Consider the following 23,170-nt stretch of genomic DNA (forward strand, 5'->3'; position numbering starts at 1 on the left):
AAAGAAAAACATGGAATCCCTAAACAATCACTCAGAATGTCTTCATCTATGCAGTCATTATCGTCATTATGATAATGATGAGTTTTGCATGTATAAGAACCACCAGATGTCTGTGAAATACATTTATTATTAGCCCTATGAGTTAAATATATAGTTCAGCCGAAAACAAGAGTTGTTACAGACTGACCTGTTTGACCTTTCCTCCAGGTGTTTTTTCCAGGTGTTCCGCTTGAGTCTGAGATGTGATTTACAGTGACACGTCCTGATGTTCTGTAAGGTCACAGACGCAGTAAATCTTTAGTGTTCAGTAGACTAGAAAACACATCTACTGTTCATCTGTACCAGTCTGTCCTGATCCTGCAGCTCACGGCTCAAATCGCCTCTCTGTCCGCATTATTTACACAACGACTCTGTCTCAGTTGTGTCCATTTAGTTTGTTTGGTTCAAAGTGATTGTTCTAGTGAAGATACAGCAGAAGTACATTTTCATTTAGGTGAAACAGCAGCTGTAAAACATGACATGTGGAGATTTGGGGCAGCTTGTTTTGAAAGAAATTGATGCTTTTATTCAACAAGAAAGCCTTGAATTAATCAAAAGTGACAATAAAGACAAAACATTTTTGTTTCAAGTAAATTCAGTTCTTTTGGATTTCCTATTTATCACAATATCCACAGCACAGCAGTTTTCAACATTGGCAATAATCAGAAATGTTTTTGAACAGCAAATTTCTGTGACACTAAAGACTGAAGAGACTTCTTGTCTGTTAAATTCAGCTTTGATCTCAGGAATAAATTACATTTTAACATATATCAAAATAGAAAGCAAACTGTAATAATATGTCACAATTTGACTGTTTTTACTGTGTTTTTAATCAAATAAATGCAGCCCTGGTGAGCAGGAGAGACTTTTTGACAGACGACTTGTCTGTTAAGTTCAGCTTTGATCTCAGGAATAAATTGCATTTTAACATATATCAAAATAGAAAGCAGTTATTTTATATTGTAATTATATTTCACAATTTTTACTGTTTTTACTGTATTTTTAATCAAATAAATGCAGCCCTGGTGAGCAGGAGAGCCTGCTTTACAGACTTCTTGTCTGTTAAATTCAGCTTTGACCTCAGGAATAAAGTACATTTTAATATATATCAAAAGAGAAAGCAGTTATTTTAAATTGTAATATTATGTCACAATTTTACTGTTTTTACAGTATTTTTAATCAAATAAATGCAGCCCTGGTGAGCAGGAGAGACTTCTTGACAGACAACTTGTCTGTTAAATTCAGCTTTAATCTCAGAAATAAATTACATTTTAACATATATCAAAATAGAAAGCAGTTATTTTAAACTGTAATAATATGTCACAATTTTACCGTTTTTACTGTGGTTTTTAATCAAATAAATGCAGCCCTGATGAGCAGAGGAGGCTTCTTGACAGACGACTTGTCTGTTAAATTCAGCTTTGATCTCAGGAATTAATTGCATTTTAACATATATCAAAATAGAAAGCAGTTATTTTATATTGTAATTATATTTTACAATTTTTTACAGTTTTTTTCTGTTTTTAATTAATTAAATGCAGCCCTGATGAGCAGAGGAGACTTCTTGACAGACGACTTGTCTGTTAAATTCAGCTTTAATCTCAGAAATAAATTACATTTTAACATATATCAAAATAGAAAGCAGTTATTTTACATTGTAATAATATTTCACAATTTTTTACTGTTTTTTCTGTTTTTAATTAAAAAATGCAGCCCTGATGAGCAGAGGAGACTTCTTGACAGACGACTTGTCTGTTAAATTCAACTTTGATCTCAGGAATAAATTGCATTTTAACATATATCAAAAGAGAAAGCAGTTATTTTAAACTGTAATAATATGTCACAATTTTACTGTTTTTACTGTATTTTTAATCAAATAAATGCAGCCCTGGTGAGCAGAAGAGACTTCTTGACAGACTTTTTGTCTGTTAAATTCAGTTTTGATCTCTGGAATAAATTACATTTTAACATATATCAAAATAGAAAGCAGTTATTTTACATTGTAATAATATTTCACAATTTTTTACCGTTTTTTTCTGTTTTTAATTAATTAAATGTAGCCCTGATGAGCAGAGGAGACTTCTTGACAGACGACTTGTCTGTTAAATTCAGCTTTAATCTCAGAAATAAATGACTTTTTAACATATCAAAATAGAAAACAGTTATTTTAAATTGTAATTATATTTCACAATTTTTACTGTTTTTACTGTATTTTTAATCAAATAAATGCAGCCCTGGTGAGCAGAAGAGACCGCTTTACAGACTTCTTGTCTGTTAAATTCAGCTTTGACCTCAGGAATAAATTACATTTTAATATATATTAAAAAAGAAAGAAGTTATTTTAAATTGTAATAATATTTTACAGTTTTTACTGTTTTTCCTGTGTTTTTAATCAAATAAATGCAGCCCTGGTAAGCAGAAGATACTTCTTGACAGTACAAAGTGCTACAGTATTACACTTTTACTTACCTCTGGCTTACTTACAGTAGTTTCTGCATATAAAACTGAAATGGAAATGATGTTAAAAAATACACAGTACACCTCAGAAACTATAACCTATTTGCCTTCCAGAAGATGATGTTAACCAGTGATTTGCGTTATAATGGCAGGCGCGGCATTGAGCGATCTATCATTCTGACATAAAATGTATTTTTGACTGTAGAGTCGAATATTCAATCAATGAAACGCAGTGTAGGTTGTGAGCTGCTGCTGCTGCATTTCTGTTTTCCTTCCTGTTTTTTATAGAGGGTTTTGTAGTACGTGTTTGGAAGCCTTGAAACACTCATTTCCGATGCTAAAAATGACTTAAAATGTCACTTCAGTATTGTAGATCAGATGGCATGATTGAGTTCGTACAAAATGAAGCTGCTATTATGAAAGGCATTGTGCTCTTGTCTGCCTTACATTTTCACAACAATAATACAGAACATTGCAGTGTGTTAGAAAAGTCATTTATGTATAAATAACTATGTGTTAATGCTTAATTACAGTAATATTTAAATTTTGGGGATTGGTAAGTTTTTTTTTTTTTTTTACAGTAAAAATGGTAATGTGAAATATTATTACTGTTTTAAATAACTGGTTTCTATTTAAATATATTGTACAATTTAATTTATTTCTGTGATGCAAAGCTGAATTTTCAGCATCATTATTCCAGTCTTTAGTGTTACATTATCCTTCAGAAATCATTCTAATATGCTGATTTACTGCTCAAGAAACATTTCTGCTGCTTCATTGTTGAAAACATGATATATTATACTTTTTAGGCTTCTTGGATGAATGGAAAGTTTAAAAGAGCAGAGTTTATTTGAAATAGAAATATTTTGTAACATTATAAATGTCTTTACTGTTAGTTGTGATCTATTTAACGCATCATATCTTAATAAAAGTATTAATTTACTTCAAAATGCATACATTATTCAATTGATTACTAAATTGATTACTACACGTATTTCTCTGTTTTCATGTACTTAAAAAATAGTTTTTAAAATGTACTTAATTTTTATTTTATTTTAATTTATTTATTATTTTATGCACGCAAAAAAACACATTCTGCTGTATGATGTCATATTTCTTTGTTTTCATGTACAAAGTGCATACATTATTCAGTTAATTACTAAAATAAAATTTATTTTATTTTATGAACACTAAAAAACTAATGATCAGACACGTCCTGCTCTATATTGTCATTTTTTTCTGTTTTTATAAAAAAAAGTCTTGCTTTTTTATGTATTTTTATTTTATTTTTTTATTTTTTTATGCATGCATGCAAAAAAGAAAAAGAAAACACACATCCCACTCTATATTTTCATATTTCTTTGTTTGCATGTACTTTAAAAAAGTCTTTCTGAACCCAAAGTGCATACATTATTTGGTTAATTACTACAATAAAATGTATTTTATTTTTTATTTATTTTATGCACACAAACCAAAAGATCAGACACATCCTGCTCTATATTGTCATATTTCTCTATTTTCATGTACTTTAAAAAAGTCTTGCTGAACCCAAAGTGCATACATCATTATTTAGTTAATTACAAATTTAAATTTATTTTATTTTATTTCATGCACGGAAACCAAAAGATCAGAGGAAAAAAAAGTGAATACTTTATTCAGTTAATTACTAGAATAACATTCATTTGATTTGATTTGATGTACTTAAAATGTATTGCTGAACCCAAAATGCATACATTGAGTTAATTACTAAAATAAAATGTACTTTTAAAACTGTAATTTTCTTTTATTTTATTCAAACCTAAACATCAGAGACGTCCCGCTCTGTATTTTTATATTTCTGTTTTCATGTCCTACATTTAAATAACAAAAAGCCCTTCCACCTATTAATAGCAGTGCATCGATGCATTTACCGCGGTGTCAGCAACATAGTAATAGTTCCAAAGGCAACATATTGAAACAACGGCTGCTTTCCTCATGTCAATGCGTGTCAGATTAAATGTGCCGTCCGCTGTGACTGAAGTCTGTAGTCTGTCGTCAGTCTGTCTGTCCATCTGTTGATTCAGTAAAGCTCAGTTGCATTATTAATGTCTCCAGTCACATTAAGCAGCTATTTTTCAGCAGCTCATTATAAACAGATTGTATCTGTTGGCCCTGATGAGAAACTCTCCATCTCTCCGTCACAATGCAGAAGTCAAACGTCCTCCGGATCCGTGGCTTGAGATTAAAGGATGATTAATAAGGCTTCTGATGCGTTTACACAGCCAGAGCCTTTTAAGACGACTTCCAATTCAGACGCTGATATCCAGTGGCGCTAATGAGATGTCAAACATCTGACAGACACTCACACATGAGGGGTCAGACGTTAACATCGCCGCTCGCGCTTTCACGTTGGAAATTAATAATGAGAAACTTGCCCGATCTACTTCCGCCGCCGACTTTTGACACTTGATATTGAAGCGTCGGCTGGTGTTTCTCAAGTGCCGCCACATGACACTTTGATAATGTCGGACATTAGACCGCTTAGCAGAACAGCTGAAGTCAACAAAAATAGAGTTTATGTATTTATTTTAAATTATTCAATTTACTAATACACATTCCTGGTCATGTGGATGTTAATTAAAATAAATGTATTTATTTTATTTATAATTAAATTGCTCATCTTCAGAAATTACATTTCTTTTCAGCTGACATCATTTTGGACTGTACTAGTATTTGGTATAGTATTTATTTATTTACAATTTATTCTTGGTTTTATGCATGTTATTTAAAATAAATTGTTATTTTATTTTATTTTAGAATAGATATATATGAAAATGTTTTTTTATAATTATTTTTGTTTAATAATTGTTATTATTTTTAATACATGTCTCTTCCATGTATTCATTCATTCATTTATTTATCTATCATTCATTCATTGCAAAAAAGTGGTTTATTTATTTATGTATCATTCATTCATGGCGAAAAAAGTAGTTTTTAGAAGTCTGTATATATTGCTTGCTTTATTCGCAGCTTATGCATCTTGAGACTCCTTTATTTATTTATTTTCTTGGTCTTATGCTTGTTATTTAAAATAAATATATTTGTTTATTTTTTTTTATGTGATTATTTATTTTTTTCAATTTTTTTTTTTTTGTACATATTACCTTCAGGAAATTAAACTTATTCTGCCCTGGAAATTATTTTTATACATTTTTATACATTTATATTCATTTTCGTTTATCGTTTAATTTTTATTTAATTTCATTTGTAATTTTATTTATTATTTATATTTTTACTTAATATTTTCTTTTGAGATTTTAATAGTATATAGCAATGTTATTTATTTATTTATTTCATGTTCTTGGTCTTATGCATGTTATTTAAAAGTAAGGCAATTATTTATTTATTTTTATTTTATTTTATTCAGATTTTTATGTTGTTATTTATTTATTTTTTACATATGACCTTTCAGAAAATTAAATTTACTCTCTCTTGGAAATTATTTTTGTTTCCAGCTGACGTCCATCATCTTGGTTAATAATATTGGGTGCATTATAAATATGTTCATAATGTTTTTTTGTATTTTTTTTATTGTAATATATTGCAATGTATTTTTATTTTATTTATTTAAAAATATGTTTTTATTTTTTATTTCTTTTTATTTTTTAATACATCTTATGCATGTATATTTAAAATGAATTAGTTTATTTATTTATTTATCATTCATGTATTTGTTTATTCATTGCAATATTGGTACAGGCAAAAGCTATTAATACAAAACATAAAACTGTTTTTTAGAGTATATATTGCTTGCTTTTTTGTTGGAAAAAGGTAGAAAACATCTATATTACAAGATTTACTAACCAGTGAGTGAACATGACTGACATTCGTATTATGTCACATTACGGATGTGAAATGATCTGGACATTCAGTGCTTTGAATCTGTTCTTCTCAATTTGATCGCAGAATGTTGTTTTGCGGTGATTTGAGTTTCTCCATTCTGTTCTTCCTCTCCATTTGCTCTTTCTCCTTTGCTCCAGCAGTGACACAGTTAGAGAAGTATATAAAGATTTCTTGTTCTCTCTCATAGTTCATTAGCGACGGCCTTTATTGAAGTGGATAGAGCGTCTTTAAGTCTCTCTAATATCTTCCTAATGTGTTCTGAGTGTGGCGGAGTTAAAGACCTGTGATTAAGTTTATCATCTGTAGTTTATGTGCTTTCTCGCCGCTGGAGTTCTGTGTCAGGAATGACGTTATTCCGTGTTTAACTAGCTGGGTTTATGGGTCATTTTCTACAGGCTGTGGTTAAGAACAAACATGCTGGTTTAAATATGATAATGAATGAATAAAGTATGCATGTGATCTCATTTACACTAGTTTTCATTGAACAGACAGTGGCTAACGTGATTTTTCTGTGATTTCAGGGTCTTCCTGCGAGCCATCAATCAGTACGCCGCGGTACTCAGCAAGAAGTTCCTCGATCAAACCAACTTTGAGCTGCAGGTGAGACTTTAACTTATCTGTTGGACTATATTGCTTAACAAAAAAAGCAGATTGTGGTCTCCATCCACTGTCATTATATACTAAATCCCCTTTGTGTTCAATGCTAGAAAAACTATCAGTATGAAATGTAAATTTATTTATAACTGTGATGTAAGTCATCTATATTGGATTTTATATTGCAATGTATTACAGTATATATTGCGTTTTATTTACTTTAATTTTATGTATACATATTTATTTATGCATTTATTTTCAATTTGATTTGATTCGATTTGCCCTTTATTTATTTATTTATTTATTTTTTAACTTAATATTTTCTTTTGAGATTTTAATAATAATGTTAGTTTGCTGTAATGTAAGTAATCTGTTTATATTGGATTTAAAATTGTAACATTCCATTTTATTTACTTTAATTTTATAAATACATATATATTTTTCATTTTTGTTTATTTTATTTAATTTGATTTGCCCTTTATTTATTTATTTATATTTTTACTTAATATTTTCTTTAGAAATTTTAATAATAATAGTAGTAATAATAATGTTAGTTTGCTGAAACATAATCTATTTATATTTGATTTTATTTGCTTTAATTTATAAGTACATATTTATTGATGCAATTCTTTTTATTTTTGTTTATTTTTATTTTATTTGTCATTTTATTTATTTATGTTTCCCTAATATTTTCTTTTGAGAAAGTTAGTTTGCTGTAATGGAAGTAATCTATTTATATTGGATTTATATTGTAATATATTACAGTATATATTGAATTTTATTTATACATTTATTTTACATTTTTGTTTATTTAGTTTTTGTCATTTTATTTATTATTTATGTTTACTAAATATTTTCCTTTTGAGATTTTAATATTAGTAGTGATAATAATGTTAGTTTACTGTAATGTAAGTAATCTGTTTATATTGGATTTTATATTGTAGTATATTTATTGAAATGTATTTGTTTATATTGAAATGTATTTTTGTATTGTTTAAAAGGAATTTATTTAGTTAGTTGTATTATTTCTACATAAAACCTTTCATCAAATGAAGGAACACACCTCTAAAATTGATTTTGTTGTCATTTAATGTCATCTTAGATAATAATAATGTTAAATGGCTGTAATAATCCATAAGTGTTTACCACGTTGTCTTCGTTTCATTTGTTATTTAATTATATTACTTTGGCATTATATCATTTCAATTCATTTTGTGTTCAGTACAAGAAACGATATGGGTTTGAAAAGGCATTAGGACAAGATGCTGACATTTTAATTCGAACTATCCATTTAATATCTGTATAATGCATTAAGACCTGAAGTGCTACCGGAAAGCAATGAAAACAAGCGTGTAGTCTTATTTATGAAGAGCGCCGTTCTTAATCGTCACTATCAGCCTGGTTGTGTGTGTTAGAGGAAGTTCCAGCAGGGGTCATTAAATTTCTCTACCAGAATAACTCATGACAGCCTAATAGGCTGCAATTTCCCAGTGTCTGATTTGAATATTTGAAGCGGCTCTTCTCTGAGCTTTGTGCTCATGTTGGTTGCTGCCGCCGTTTGGTGGTTATTCTTATCCCGGTCCTCATTTACCCATGAACCCATCTGCCAATGCACACTGTGGCTTTCAAGAGACAATAAATTATTTGGAAAGTTTTGTTGAGTGACATCAGCTCTTCTGTGCTTTAAATAGCAGTGTTGCTTGTACTTATTGCTCATACTTCAAATCTTTCACACTAAGTATTAAACTAGTTTGTGTTATAAAAATGAGTGATGAGTGATCTCTCTCCTTTTTTTTCTCTCAGCTGTGGAATAACTACTTCCACCTCGCTGTGGCGTTCCTTACCCAGGAGTCTTTGCAGCTGGAGAACTTTTCGAGTGACAAACGGGCCAAGATCTTCCACAAGTAAGCATCACGGGCACCTACCCACAATAACATTTTGCATTAAAGTAGTTAATTTCCAAAACTAAAATTTACAGATAATTTCAATACAGTTAGGGTATGTCGAAAAACTCTCATCTCGTTTTCTCCTCCAGCTTCAAAATCAAAGATCAACTGCCCTTTACAAAAGAATTAAAAGCAATGTAGGACGATTTTGAAGTTGATGAGATGGGAGTTTTTACAGTTGTTTCGCTAGATAAGACCCTTCATCTTCGGCTGGGATCGTTTACAGCCCCTTGAAGCTGCATTTTGGAAGTTCAAACTCAGGGGCACCATTGAAGTCCACTTTATGGAGAGAAATCCTGAAATGTTTTCCTCAAAAAAGATAATTTCCTTACGACTGAAGAAAGAAAGACATGAACATGAACTTGATCTTAGATGACAAGGGGGGTAAATTATCTGTAAATTTTCATTCTCGAAGTGAACTTCTCCTTTAAAGGAATTATTTATTAACTGTCGGTCCATCTAAGGTGTAGATGAGGCTTTGGAGAAAAGCAGATTTGGAAAATTGTGGTTTTACAGCACTTGCTCACTAACCGTTGCTCTGCAGTGAATGGGTGCCGTCGGAATAAGAGTCCAAACAGCTGATAAAAACATCACAATAATCCACAAGTAATTCACAGCACTCCAGTCCATCAGTTAACATCTTATGAAGCCATTTTAAGACATTTTTAATTTTAAACCGTTCCTTAGAATAACGCTTTTCTCTGTGAAAAAGTCATCTAGTCTGAATCAGGAGAGAAATATGCACTGTTTACAAGCAAAAACAGTCCAAAACAGCTCTGAACAAATATGTGGGTGGATTATGATGTGAGGGACAACAGGAGATGGACTTTTATACTGGAGGAAACACTATTATGGATAATGCACTTGTATTGTGGCGATGGTTTAATGTTGAATCATGTAAACATGTAGCTTTTTACTTTCCAAGATGTTCATTGAGGGACTGAAGTGGTGTGGATTACTGGATTATTGTAATGCTTTTATCAGCTGTTTGGACTCTCATTCTGACGGCACCCATTCAGTGCAAAGGATCCGTTGGTAAGCAAGTGATACTACATTTCTCCAAATCTGATTCTATGAAGAAAAACTCATCTAAATCATGGCCTGAAGGGTGAGAACATTACAAGCAAGTTTTCATTTGTGGGTGAACTTTTTCTTTAAGGAGGCACAGAAAGTGTTAGCAATAAAAAAAGTTTTTAACATTGTTCAGAATAGTACAAGCTGGAACAGAGAACGATACAAGAAATAGTGAATGCATAGAAGACGTTTCATCTGAAGGAAGGTGAAGGAAATTTGTTTTCATGAAAACATGCATTGCTGTTCAGAAAGCCTTAGAGAACAAGAGACAGCAGGAGCGAGTGAGAGAGAGAGAGCAGTGAAGAGCCTGTTATCTGCTCCAGGAGCTTCTGTCTGTCTGCTGTCTGTGTTTGCCTGTGGCGTGAGCTCGTTCTCATAGAGACGGATCACTGTCTGTCAGGACTCTTCAGCCTCTGGAATCACACGGCCTCTCGAGAAGCCTCATCTCAGGAACACGAGGACACGTTTCCAAAACCACCCTTTTTCTCAGGACACGGTGCTGGTGTCAATAACGGCACTTGCTTGAAAGTGTTTTTGCTTTTTGTTCTTGGGTGAATTCACAGGAATTGATTAACCAGTGATCTCGGAACCAGATTTTTTCTTTTGCACAGAGGAAAAATATGATAATTACAAGACAATATTTTTCAGATAAATGTACAGGATTAGAGTGGACAATATCAGCAATCTTTTTCATGTGTTTATTATTTTATTTTATTTTATTTTTTATTTTATTTTTTATTTTTTTTACCATAATCCAGCACAAACTTAAAGGGAAATGGAAAGATTTAACCCTTAAAGAGTTTATCTTAAAATGTTTATTCCCTTTAAGAGCATGTTTGAGCGAGTTGCTGAAAACATAGTGATGGATTCAAAAATTAATTACGTAATTTATTTATTTATATTGTTTTATTATATTTTAATTGGCCATAAAATGATGGTGCATTTATTATTAAAATAGTTATTTCATAGAGTAAACCCTTAAATGGCTTTTTTTTTTTAAATGCCATCCTTTAAAAAAAAATAAAAATTTGGACCACAAAACCAGTCATAAGGGTCAGTTTTTTTAAAATTGAGATTTATACATCATTTGAAAGTTGCTTAAATAAGGTTTCCATCAATGTATGGTTTGTTTGGACAATTTTTGGCTGAGATATGACTACTTGAAAATGCAAAAAATCGAAATATTGAGAAAATCACCTTTAATATTGTCCAAATGAAGTTCTTAGTAATGCATATTACTAATCAAAAATTACGTTTTGATATATTTACGGTAGGAAATTTACAAAATATCTTCAACAAACATGATTTTTACTTAGTATCCTAATAATTTTTGGCATAAAAATAATAATTTTGACCTATACAGTGTATTTTTAGCTATTGCTACAAATATACCCATGCTACTTAAGACTGGTTTTGTGGTCTAGGGACACATAGTTTTATCTATTTATTTGTATTTGTTCCATGTATTATTGTACATTAATTTTAATAGAGAACCATCAATTTGAAAATAGATAATTTATTAATAATAGCACATAGCCGTAAATCCTCTAATATTGGCCTGTATTCCATTAGCGGCCGGGTCTCCAACATTGGCCGGTCTCGCAGTCAGCTGAGGTAAATAATGGCCGGTCTCTAATAGCGGCCGGGGCTATTATTAAAAACAACGTTTGCCTGGGCAGCCGAGTATGTGAGCGGAGCGGAGTGGAGTGGTGTGATTTTGAATGGAGGGAGGAGCGGATTTTTGAAAATTCGTAGCGTCGTGGTTTTCACTCGCTCCAAGAGCGCTCCGCCACCGCTTCATCATGAGTACAATTCATGCCAACGGTCCGTAATATAACTGCATATTACGCAAGAATTCATATGTTAAACATGTTTAGCTAGCTTGATAGAGATGGATCACTCAAATCAGAAATAATGTGAAGGCTATAATGACGGCAATGGATGAGCGGTAAATTATAGTTCACAAGGAATTAGTTTGTTCCTTCTAGATAATGAATATTTTCAGGTGAAAGCATGATTTAAACGGGTACAACACTAATTCACTCTGTCAGTAATGTATTAAAACAAATGTAATGGTATCTGATTTCGAATAAACAGACATCTGTAAGAAATGCAGCGATCCGTAGGTAAAATAACTGATGAAAATGTATTTTTATTTTCATTACAAACTTTGTACGGCATAAAGCAGCAGTTATACTCTTTTAATGCTGACAATGTTATTAGCTTGGTATGTGGTAGGAACAAAGTTTGCACACTAGTGTTCCAAACTCTCCTGTTATTTTATTTTAGTATTTTTTATTTTAATATGTGTTATGAACAGGAACGTTATATTTCAAACATTATTTCTTTTTTTGAGTGAGCGAGGAGTGGAGCGGGAGCGGGACATTGTGAACCCGGAGCGGAGCTGGAGCGGAGTGATTATTAAATGCACCTAGTATTTTATAGGTTCAAATAGACACACAATCTCGTTTATTTTATTTATTTATTTATTTTATTCTACTGGTAGTTAATTTTACTCAAACAGAAATTGAGGCCTGCCTCTAATTCTGGCCTCCTTCTAATAAAGGTCTGGACCGCGATGCGCTTGAGTAAAATAAAGGCCCGGGCCTGTATTAGGGGATTTACGGTAACATGAAAATCACCATTGCATTCCTTATTTTTAAAAAATATATTTTGTGGCACGGAAATGTCAAATCTGAATATTCTAATATTCTGCTTGGCCTCAAAGGAAAACTGTTTTGAGGATGAGCAGTTGATATTTTTGGGTGAATCTGTTTAATTTGAATACCAAACTCGTGCAAAAATAAAAGCGCACAGTGCTCAACACACTGTCAGCTGTAATGGAGTTTCATTTGTTTACTTGCTGACAGCTTTCAACCTGATTACACTTCATGTCCTGGAATTCTACAAAACCCAAAAAATAAAGCAGCACAACGTTGGCATTTTGAGGGCTTTCATCAGGAAAAGTGCTGATGTCTTGAGGACGCCATGTCTCATATTTCTAACAATCTGTTGGGCTGTTCTGTCTTTGTTCTTCTGGTGCTGTTTGCCCCCCGTCGAGTCTCTTTCAGAGCGCTGGTTTGATTCGTTCAGAGCCGTAGCCTCAGCTTTCATCACTCTGTTCTCCCTGTGTTCTGCTGGAGGTGTCATGCTGACCTGAGAGAGGCTGCTGCTGCTGACTCTTCACTCTCTGGCTTTTTTCTCTTCATTCTGTCTCTCAGAGTCCAAGCTTCACTGGCATCACTGTAAAGGAGCATCAGGCCAAAGCTTTCACCGGCTCACTGCAGGCTCTCAGAAATACACTCTATTTACTGGGGAACCTATGAACTGTGCCTTGATGAAACTCAGCAGCAGATGCTAGAGTGCTGCAGGTTTGCCAGACTATTCTTATGCAGTTGCTAAGGCGTTTGAGTCTGGTTTCCAAGATGTTCTGAGGGTTGTAGACTGTTGCTCTGTGGTTGTTAGGGTGTTGGGAGTTTAGGGCATCGCTATGCAGTTTCTAAGATGTTCTAGTTGTTTACTGATGTGTTCAGGGTGTTTTTTTAATGTGTTGCTATGCGGTTGCTACGGTGTTCTAAAGTTTAGGCTGTTGTTATGTGGTTGCTACGGTGTTCTGAGTGAGTTTAGAATGTTGCTATGCAGGAATAAAGAGATTAGTGTCGCTGTGCAGTTGCTAGAGTGTTCTAAATAAGTTTAGATTGTTGATATGTGGTTGTTAAGGTACTCTAAATGGGTTTAGGAAGTTGCTATGCAGGACTAGAGAGATTGGTGTTGTCGTGCAGTTGCTATACAGTTGCTATGGTGTTTTTACTGTGTTGCTGTGCCATTGCTAGGGTGTTGCTATATGATTGTTAGGATGTACTGAGTGGGTTTAGTTAGTTGCTATGCGGGAATAAAGAGATTGGTGTTGGTATGTAGTTGCTAGGGTATTCTAAATAAGATTAGGTTGTTGCTATGTGGTTGTTAGGGTGTTCTGAGTGGATTTAGAATGTTGCTATGCAGGACTAAGAAGATTGGTGTTGCTATGGAGTAGGGCTGGACAATATATCGAACGATATTGTGAGGCGCGTTTAGTCGATATTAAGCTCGATATGGCGTAGCTTGTTAGAGATTTACGTCTCTGTGTATTAATTGCTGCTCCAGCGGAACCTGAGCGGAACGCACGTGATGGAGATTTACTACTAATCAAAGCACCGGCTTCATTGACTAAACGCGCCTCACAATATCGTTCGATATATTGTCCAGCCCTACTATGGAGTTGTTGGGGTGTTCTAAATACGTTTAGGTTGTTGCTATGTGGTTGTTAGTGTTCTGAGTGGGTTTAGAATGTTGCTATGCAGGACTAAGAAGATTGGTGTTGCTATTCAGTTGCTGGGGTTTTCTAAATAAGTTTAGATTGTTGCTATGTGGTTGTTAAGATGTTGTGAGTGGGTTTAGATTGTTGGTAGGGCTGTAATCAACCAAAGAAAATCTTGGTCGACTGAAGTCCAGAAACTTTCGACTAAAAGTCGACTAAAAATGACGTTGTGGAGGGAAAAAAATGTACATTACATTAATTAGATACCTACTGTACTCAGTACTTGGTAGCCTTGTTGTCTGCCTAAATTAATTATAAATAAACATAAACTTTTTGCAGTATATTTAAGCGTTTTTTACCTAATTATTTTGCATTGAAATGAGTCTGACACGCGAGTCTGTCGTCTCTGACAGCGGTGCATCACGTGCACCTGCGCAATAACATAGCCTGTGATTTCTGAAAACAGTACTATGTTGTCAACTAGTGATATCACAAGAACTTTTGAGGAATGTGCAACATAATTTAGAAAATTATTTTAGTCATATGTTATAAGTATAACTGTCAGACACTTATCATTTCAGCCGCTCTGCGCAGCTCGCACAGAGCGAGGCTGAACATTAGAGCTCAGCTACGCGGCTGAGACACGAATAGACTTAACAATTCCTTCCGTGATATTATTTTTCCGTTTGGATGAGGGGCCGTTCACATGTCGCGCCTAAAAACGCGTGGAAAAAACGCTAGGCGCGATGCTTTCTTCCTAATGTCAACAAAGCGCTCGGGCGCTTGCTCTCCGGAAGCGTCTGCCGTTTCTAAGCAACCATCAGCTGCGCTCTAGCTCCAAGCCTATATGCGTCTCATGCATTGTTGCTTCTATTTGCGTCAAAATAATGGAGGCTTGACAAATCATAAAGTTCAGAAAATCCTTGGACCACAATGATGAGCTGTTTCTGCTGAGGTTTCAATGTAACGGAAAAACGTGAGGAAGCTGATGAAGCGGAAAAACGAGCGCGTCGCACCGCGTGCGCGTCGCGACCACGTCGCTTCCATTATGCGCGCGCAAGACGCGCATCTACATTTGAAATAACGAACTTGATCGCGCAAAAGACGCTACATGTGAACGGCCCCAAAAGCCTACTTATCTGTCTCTCTTCTCCAGCGGGTTGGGCTAATCCAAAAAAGTGAAAACAATGGGGGTGTTCTGAAAACAGACTGTTCCCTGTGAAACAAGGGTGCTCTGAAAACACCCCCATTAGCAATTAGTGCTTTCCACCTGATGAAATAAGCACGGCCAAACTGATGAAATGAGCGCGGCAAAAAATCGACCAATCAGAATTTTGGTCGAACCAGACCATATCGACCAATTAATCGACTAATCGACTGGGACGTTACAGCCCTAATTGTTGGCATGCAGGACTAAGGGGATCTGTGTTATGTAGTTGCTAGGGTGTTCTAAATGAGTTTAGGTTGTTGCTCTGTTGTTGTTAGGGTGTCTTGAGTGGGTTTAGATTGTTCCCATGCAGAACTAAGGGGATTGGTCTTGCTGTGCAGTTGCTAGGTTATTCTAAATAAGTTTAAGTTGCTGCTGTGTGGTTTCTAGGGTGTTCTCAGTGAATGTAGGAAGTTGTTATGCAGGACTAAAGAGATCGGTGTTGCTATGCAGTTGCTAGCATGTTCTGGTTGTTTACTGATGTGCTCTGGGTGTTTTTCAGTGTGCTGCTATGTGGTTGTTGGGGTGTTCTAATTAAGTTTTGGGTTGTTGCTATGTGCTTGTTAGGGTGTTCTGAGTGGGTTTAGGAAGTTGTTATGCAGGACTAAAGAGATTGGTGTTGCTATGCAGTTGCTAGAGTGTTCTGGTTGTTTACTGTTGTGTTCTGGATGCTTTTTTAGGTGTTACAGTGTTAAAATGTGTTTAGGGTGTTGCTTTTTGGTTGTTAGGGTGTTGTAAATGGGTTTAGGAAGTTGCTTTGCAGGACTAAGGAGATTGATGTTTCTATGCAGTTGCTAGGGTGTTCTAAATATGTTGACAATGTTTCTATGTGGTTGTTAGGGTGACATATTCTGGGGTGTTGACGCATAGTCAATAAGGGTGTTGCTATGCAGTCTCTGATGTGTTCCAAATTTTTAGTATGGTGCTCTGCAGTTGCTAATGCTTATGGAAGGTTTTTTTTTTTTTTGGTAAGTTGCTGTGTGATATTTCAGGTGTTGTGAATGATTTTATAGTGTTTTTATGTGGTTGCTAGGGTGTGTGGCTGTAGGGTGTTTCTACATAGTCAGTAGGTTCTTCTAAGAGTGCTTGCTTGGCATTTTTCAGGTGGTTGCTAGGGAGTTACTATGCAGTCTTTGAGGTGTTCTGAATGTTTTAGTGTGTTGCTATATGGTTGCTAAGTGATCACTGACCTAATTGAAATAAACCCTCAAGTTCATATAACAGTATGATCTGTAGATATGACTTTTGCTCAGTAGCTCTAGCAGGAGAAGAGCCGTGTTAGCAAACAGCACTAATAGAAAAGGAGCGGTGTCCCTCTGACGCTGTATTCCGTTAGCGTCTCTTTCAGCAATCGTCCCGTGGGCTGACAGGTGTGAGTGTTAACAGACTCTGCTTCCTCTTCTGTATGAGTGTGAGGACATGCAGCCTCGCTGTCTGTCTGTCTCTCTCATTCTGTCACGGCGGACACTAGAGACACAAATTATAGAGCAGCGCTTAGCGGGAAACAGACAGAGGTGTGTAGAGAAGAGGGGAAGGTGAGGGAGGAGGGCTTCAGAAAGTCAGGAGGAGGTGAAGTAATTAAGAGAGCGGGTCAGTGAAGTCAGCATGTGAATGGAGAGATCAGACGGGGAAAATGAAGTGTCCGAGAGGAGTATGAGCTGAAGCATTCACTATCTGCAACTGAGACGCATGCTGTTATCAGTGGTTATTATAGTAAACTAAAAGTAAACTAAAACCGTTAAATATATATATATATATATATATATATATATATATATTAATTAAATAAAAATTAAATAAATTAAAAAATAATAATTTTCTTTGTTTAAATTGTCATACTATACTGAAATAAAATGTTATTAACATTTTAACATAAATTAAAATAAAAATGGAAAATATGAAAATAAAAACAAATTCAAAAGACTAATAAACTCTATTACTGTATTTTAATGATACTAAAATAACACCATTACAGAAATAAAAAATAAATACATTTTATCTGAAATGAAATAAAATATTTAAATATAATTATGTAATTTTCTTTTAGTTTAAATTTATCTGCTAAATTGAAATGAAATATAATAAAAAATTTAACATATAAAATATATAACAAAAAATGTAAAAACAAAAAATGATTACAAATTTAACATAAATAAAAAATATAAAAATAAAAACTAATTTAAAAGACTAATAAAATCTATTACAGTATCTCAATGATACTAAAATAAAACTGACTATTACAGAAATGCACCGGGTTCAGTACTAGTTCAACTAGTTAATTAACAGTATTTGTAGCATAATGTAAATTTCTGCAGAAAATTTACAGTAAAAACAGTAATAATGTGAAATATTATGACTGTTTTAAATAATTTGTTTCTGTGTGGGTAAATTTTAAAGTGTAATTTATTCATGCGATGCAAAGCTGAATTTTCAGCATCATTACTCCAGTCTTCAGTGTCACACGATCCTTCAGAAATCATTCTAATATGCTGCTCAAACATTTCTGATTATTATCAGGGTTGCTGATGAATGCTGCCTTATATTTATGTGGAATGCTATTTATTTATTTATTCATTTTGTTTATTTATTTTTTTTAGGATTCAAAGTTTAATGTTCAAAAGAACATAATTTATTTAAACTGGAATATTTTGTGTTATTACTGTCCCTTTTGATGAATTTAATGCATTCTTGCTTGAAAAAAAGTATTAATTTCAGACAGAGTTGAATAACGTCCTGATCAGACTCGTGGCGAGTCATGCGATGAGCTTTAAAATGTTAGCATGCATCTGATCTGCAACGTCCATCACAAAAATGATTAAACGTCAGTAACGAGGGTCAAATTGAAGGAATAAAGACGGGAGTTGTGAGAGGCTTTACTGTGTGTTAACTGGGCTCGGACACGCCTCGTCCTTGTCATCATAAATTACCACTGGATGAGAGCGTATTGACAAAGCAATCAATGGTGGCTCAGAATTCAGCCGAGGGCCACAGGCATCCCAGAATGTCAGCGTGTGATGACAGCGCTAATGAATGGATGTCAGGCCTGCGGAGGCCATTGGAGGTAAAGCATAAGGGATCCGTCGTCATGCTGCTTACTTCACACTTTCTTTGAATGAGAGCACCGATTCGGGACGCGTGTGCGCTCTTGTCTTCTGTCGGTTTTCTAAACTCATTTGACGTTGATTCTGAACAGCTTCTACTCCTCTTTCTGAATTGCAGATCATCCGTTCGGTTCTGTTAGAACAGTATTAGGAGGCTAGTAAACCATAAATGTTTCTCAATTCCAGGAGAATAAATTGAAATGCCCTGTCAGATATTTTGACTCCCTCTGACTTTATGAAGTCATCTTTCTTAATTCCATCTTCATATTTCTCTTTTACAGGTATCAAGACATGAGGCGACAGATTGGCTTCGAGATCCGAGACATGTGGTACAACCTGGGTGAGTCGACCTTTAAGAAATCATTATTAAATCAGACAAAAATAGATGTAAAATATTGTATAAGTCTGCAAGTTCTTTACACATCAAATACTTCATCTGCTTGATCAAAATCAGCTTCTTTTTGAATAATGTCTAAGTTTGGTGGTTTTGCATAGCAACTCAGTGGATAAACTGCAAATCACTCTCAGTTGAAACTACGAGAGTAAAGTCAAAATACTACGAGAATAAAGTCAAAATGCTGTGAGAATAAAGTCGGAATCTTTGGAGAATAAAGTTGGAATGTTTGGAGAATAAATTTGCAATGTTTGAAGAATAAAGTTGGAATGTTTTGTGAATAAAGTCGAAATACTATGAGAATAAAGTTAAAAAACTATGAAAATAAAGTCGAAATGTTTCGAGAATAAAGTCGGAATGTTTGGGGAATAAAGTCGGAATGTTTTGGGAATAAAGTCAAAATGTTTGGAGAACAAAGTCTGAATGTTTCGAGAGTAAAGTCGTAAGATTTCGGGAATTGCTTCCAGACGGTCAGTTTTGCATACTTGTACTGTATAATAATAGTATGATTTATGGGAAAGTACACTACTGTTCAAAATTTGGGGCCAGTGAGATGTTTATTAAATCTCTTATGCTCACATAAAAGTCGAAATGTTTAAAGAATAAAGTCGGAATGTTTCGAGAATAAAGTCGAAATGTTTGGAGAATAAAGTCTGAATGTTTGGAGAATAATGTCGGAATGTTTTGGGAATAAAGTCAAAATGTTTGGAGAATAAAGTCTGAATGTTTGGAGAGTAAAGTCGGAATGTTTTGGGGATTAAAGTCGAAATGTTTCGGAAATAAAGTCGGAATGTTTGGAGAATAAAGTCAGAATGTTTCGGGAATAAAGTCGAAATGTTTGGAGAATAAAGTCTGAATGTTTGGAGAATAAAGTCAGAATGTTTTGGGAATAAAGTCGAAATGTTTGGAGAATAAAGTCAGAATGTTTCGGGAATAAAGTCGAAATGTTTAAAGAATAAAGTCGAAATGTTTAAAGAATAAAGTCGAAATGTTTGGAGAATAAAGTCTGAATGTTTGGAGAGTAAAGTCGGAATGTTTCGGGAATTAAAGTCGAAATGTTTCGGAAATAAAGTCGGAATGTTTGGGGAATAAAGTCGAAATGTTTGGAGAATAAAGTCTGAATGTTTGGAGAATAAAGTCTGAATGTTTTGGGAATAAAGTCAAAATGTTTGGAGAATAAAGTCTGAATGTTTGGAGAATAAAGTCAGAATGTTTCGGGAATAAAGTCGAAATGTTTGGAGAATAAAGTCTGAATGTTTGGAGAATAAAGTCGAAATGTTTCGGGAATAAAGTCGAAATGTTTGGAGAATAAAGTCGAAATGTTTGGAGAATAAAGTCAGAATGTTTCGGGAGTAAAGTCGAAATGTTTAAAGAATAAAGTCGAAATGTTTAAAGAATAAAGTCGAAATGTTTGGAGAATAAAGTCTGAATGTTTGGAGAGTAAAGTCGGAATGTTTCGGGGATTAAAGTCGAAATGTTTCGGAAATAAAGTCGGAATGTTTGGGGAATAAAGTCGAAATGTTTGGAGAATAAAGTCTGAATGTTTGGAGAATAAAGTCTGAATGTTTTGGGAATAAAGTCAAAATGTTTGGAGAATAAAGTCTGAATGTTTGGAGAAGAAAGTCAGAATGTTTCGGGAATAAAGTCGAAATGTTTGGAGAATAAAGTCGAAATTTTTGGAGAATAAAGTCAGAATGTTTCGGGAGTAAAGTCTAAATGTTTAAAGAATAAAGTCGAAATGTTTAAAGAATAAAGTCGAAATGTTTGGAGAATAAAGTCTGAATGTTTGGAGAGTAAAGTCGGAATGTTTCGGGGATTAAAGTCGAAATGTTTGGAGAATAAAGTCTGAATGTTTGGAGAGTAAAGTCGGAATGTTTCGGGGATTAAAGTCGAAATGTTTCGGAAATAAAGTCGGAATGTTTGGGGAATAAAGTCGAAATGTTTGGAGAATAAAGTCTGAATGTTTGGAGAATAAAGTCTGAATGTTTTGGGAATAAAGTCAAAATGTTTGGAGAATAAAGTCGGAATGTTTCGAGAACAAAGTCGGAATGTTTCGGGAATAAAGTCGAAATGTTTCGGGAATTGCTTCCAGACGGTCAGTTTTGCATACTTGTACTGTATAATAATAGTATGATTTATGGGAAAGTACACTACTGTTCAAAATTTGGGGCCAGTGAGATGTTTATTAAATCTCTTATGCTCACATAAAAGTCGAAATGTTTAAAGAATAAAGTCGAAATGTTTGGAGAATAAAGTCTGAATGTTTGGAGAGTAAAGTCAGAATGTTACGGGAATAAAGTCGGAATGTTTTGGGAATGAAGTCGAAATGTTTCGGGAATAAAAGTGAAATACTGCGAGAATAAAGTCGAAATGTTTCGAGATTAAAATCTAAATGTTTCAAGAATAAAGTTGTTTGTATTTCGCTATAAAACTGACAAAATTTGGAAGATGAGAGCTAATCTGATGATTGCTACGAATTAATTCTCGTTTTTGACTTTATTCTCAAAACATTTCGACTTTATTCTTGTAATTTCGACTTTATCAAAATTTTTACTTTATTCTCGTAGTATTTTGACTTTATTCTCGTAATATTTCAACTTTATTCTCATAATATTTTAACTTTATTCTTGTAATTTCGACTTTATTCTTCAAATATAACGACTTTAATCTTGTAATCTTAGAATTTTATTTATTTATTTATTTTAATGTGCCACTAAAAACATTGTCGTACATTAAAACGTTTTGGGTCAGTACGATTTTTAAATATTTTTGAAAGTCTCTTTTGCCCACTAGGGCTGCATGTATTTGTTAAAAAATACAGTAAAAACTGTAAAATTGTGAAATAATATTACTATTTAAAGTAGCTGTGTTCTATTTGAATCTGTTTCAAAATATAATTTATTCATGCGATGCAAAGCTGAATTGTTAGCATCATTTCTCCAATGTCACATGACTCTTTAGAAATCATATGCCATCTAATATGCTGATTGGCTGCTTAAGAAACATTTCTTCTCTTTGTTATGATTTTTGATCAATTGAATGCATCCTTGCTGAATAAAAACATCAATCAATCAAAACACTGAAATATGTAGTTTTACTTGGATGTGTCCAAAAAAACCACAGCATGTTTAAATGGTTTCCCAGATTTCACATACCATAATTCACAAACTTCATTCTCATTTATTTTTGTAAGCCTCATGTCTGGCACATTTGTAATGCTTACAGTTTTAGCACTGATTCAGGCGGGTTATTTTTTGGCCGAGACACCTCACGGTTATTTAGAGTCATGCAAACGGAAATGCTCTGAAAGTGAAGGTGCTAATTAGTGGCAGGACAGTTGAGGAAGTACCGCTGTGAAAGTATTTTTTATCTTCTACGTTCCTCTCTGAAGGAATATTTGCCACCTCACGCTAGACGTGTTTCTCGCCGCCTTTGGTTGTTCATGAGCTCGTGGCATTTGATAGCGGGTTTAGTCGCAGACACCCGAGATTCAGAGATGTTTGCACGAAACTCTGAAGATTTTTGCCTTTTGAGAGCTTTAGAAATCGTGCCTCCGAAATAGAAGTTGTACACAGCTCACTAAAATACATAAAAGTTGTTGTTAGACACAAATAGGCACTGCGGGGAATTAGCTGAGAGTTGATATTCCCTGTGTTGCTGCATACCGGCAAAAATACCACAAACAGATCCTGGGTGTATGGTAGAAAACACACAGAAAAGATCTTAAACAAATAAACTGAAGGCTTGCTAACTTGTATCTTTTGAACATCCTGCAGGTCCACACAAAATCAAGTTTATCCCTGAGATGGTGGGTCCGATTCTGGAGATGACGTTGGTTCCTGAGATCGAGCTGCGTAAAGCTACCATTCCCATCTTCTTTGACATGATGCAATGCGAGTTTCACTTCAGACGTTGCTTCCAGACGGTCAGTTTTGCATACTTGTACTGTATAATAATATGATTAATGGGAAAGTACACTGCTGTACAAAATTTAGGGCCACTGAGATTTTTATTAACGTTTTTGTCTCTCATGCACTCATAAGCTGCATTTATTTGATCAAAAATACAGGAAAAACTGTTATATTATTACTCCTTAACTGTTTTTTTTATTTGAATATATTTTAAAGTGCAATTTATTCCTGTGATGCAAAGCTGAATTTTTAGCATCATTACTTCAGT

At 33.9% G+C, this 23,170-nt stretch overlaps 1 long non-coding RNA gene across 1 annotated transcript; it reads left to right on the forward strand.

Annotated features, from left to right (window-relative positions):
* The first annotated feature begins 6,899 nt into the window (after positions 1-6,899).
* LOC141297991 (uncharacterized) lies at positions 6,900-22,910 on the forward strand. Its single transcript, XR_012341503.1, has 4 exons — positions 6,900-6,978; positions 8,776-8,876; positions 18,879-18,937; positions 22,768-22,910. It is a non-coding gene; the product is annotated as an uncharacterized lncRNA (long non-coding RNA).
* The last annotated feature ends 260 nt before the right edge of the window (positions 22,911-23,170 follow it).

This window comes from Garra rufa, chromosome 22, assembly GCF_049309525.1.
Source record: "Garra rufa chromosome 22, GarRuf1.0, whole genome shotgun sequence".
Classification (NCBI taxonomy): Eukaryota; Metazoa; Chordata; class Actinopteri; order Cypriniformes; family Cyprinidae; genus Garra; species Garra rufa.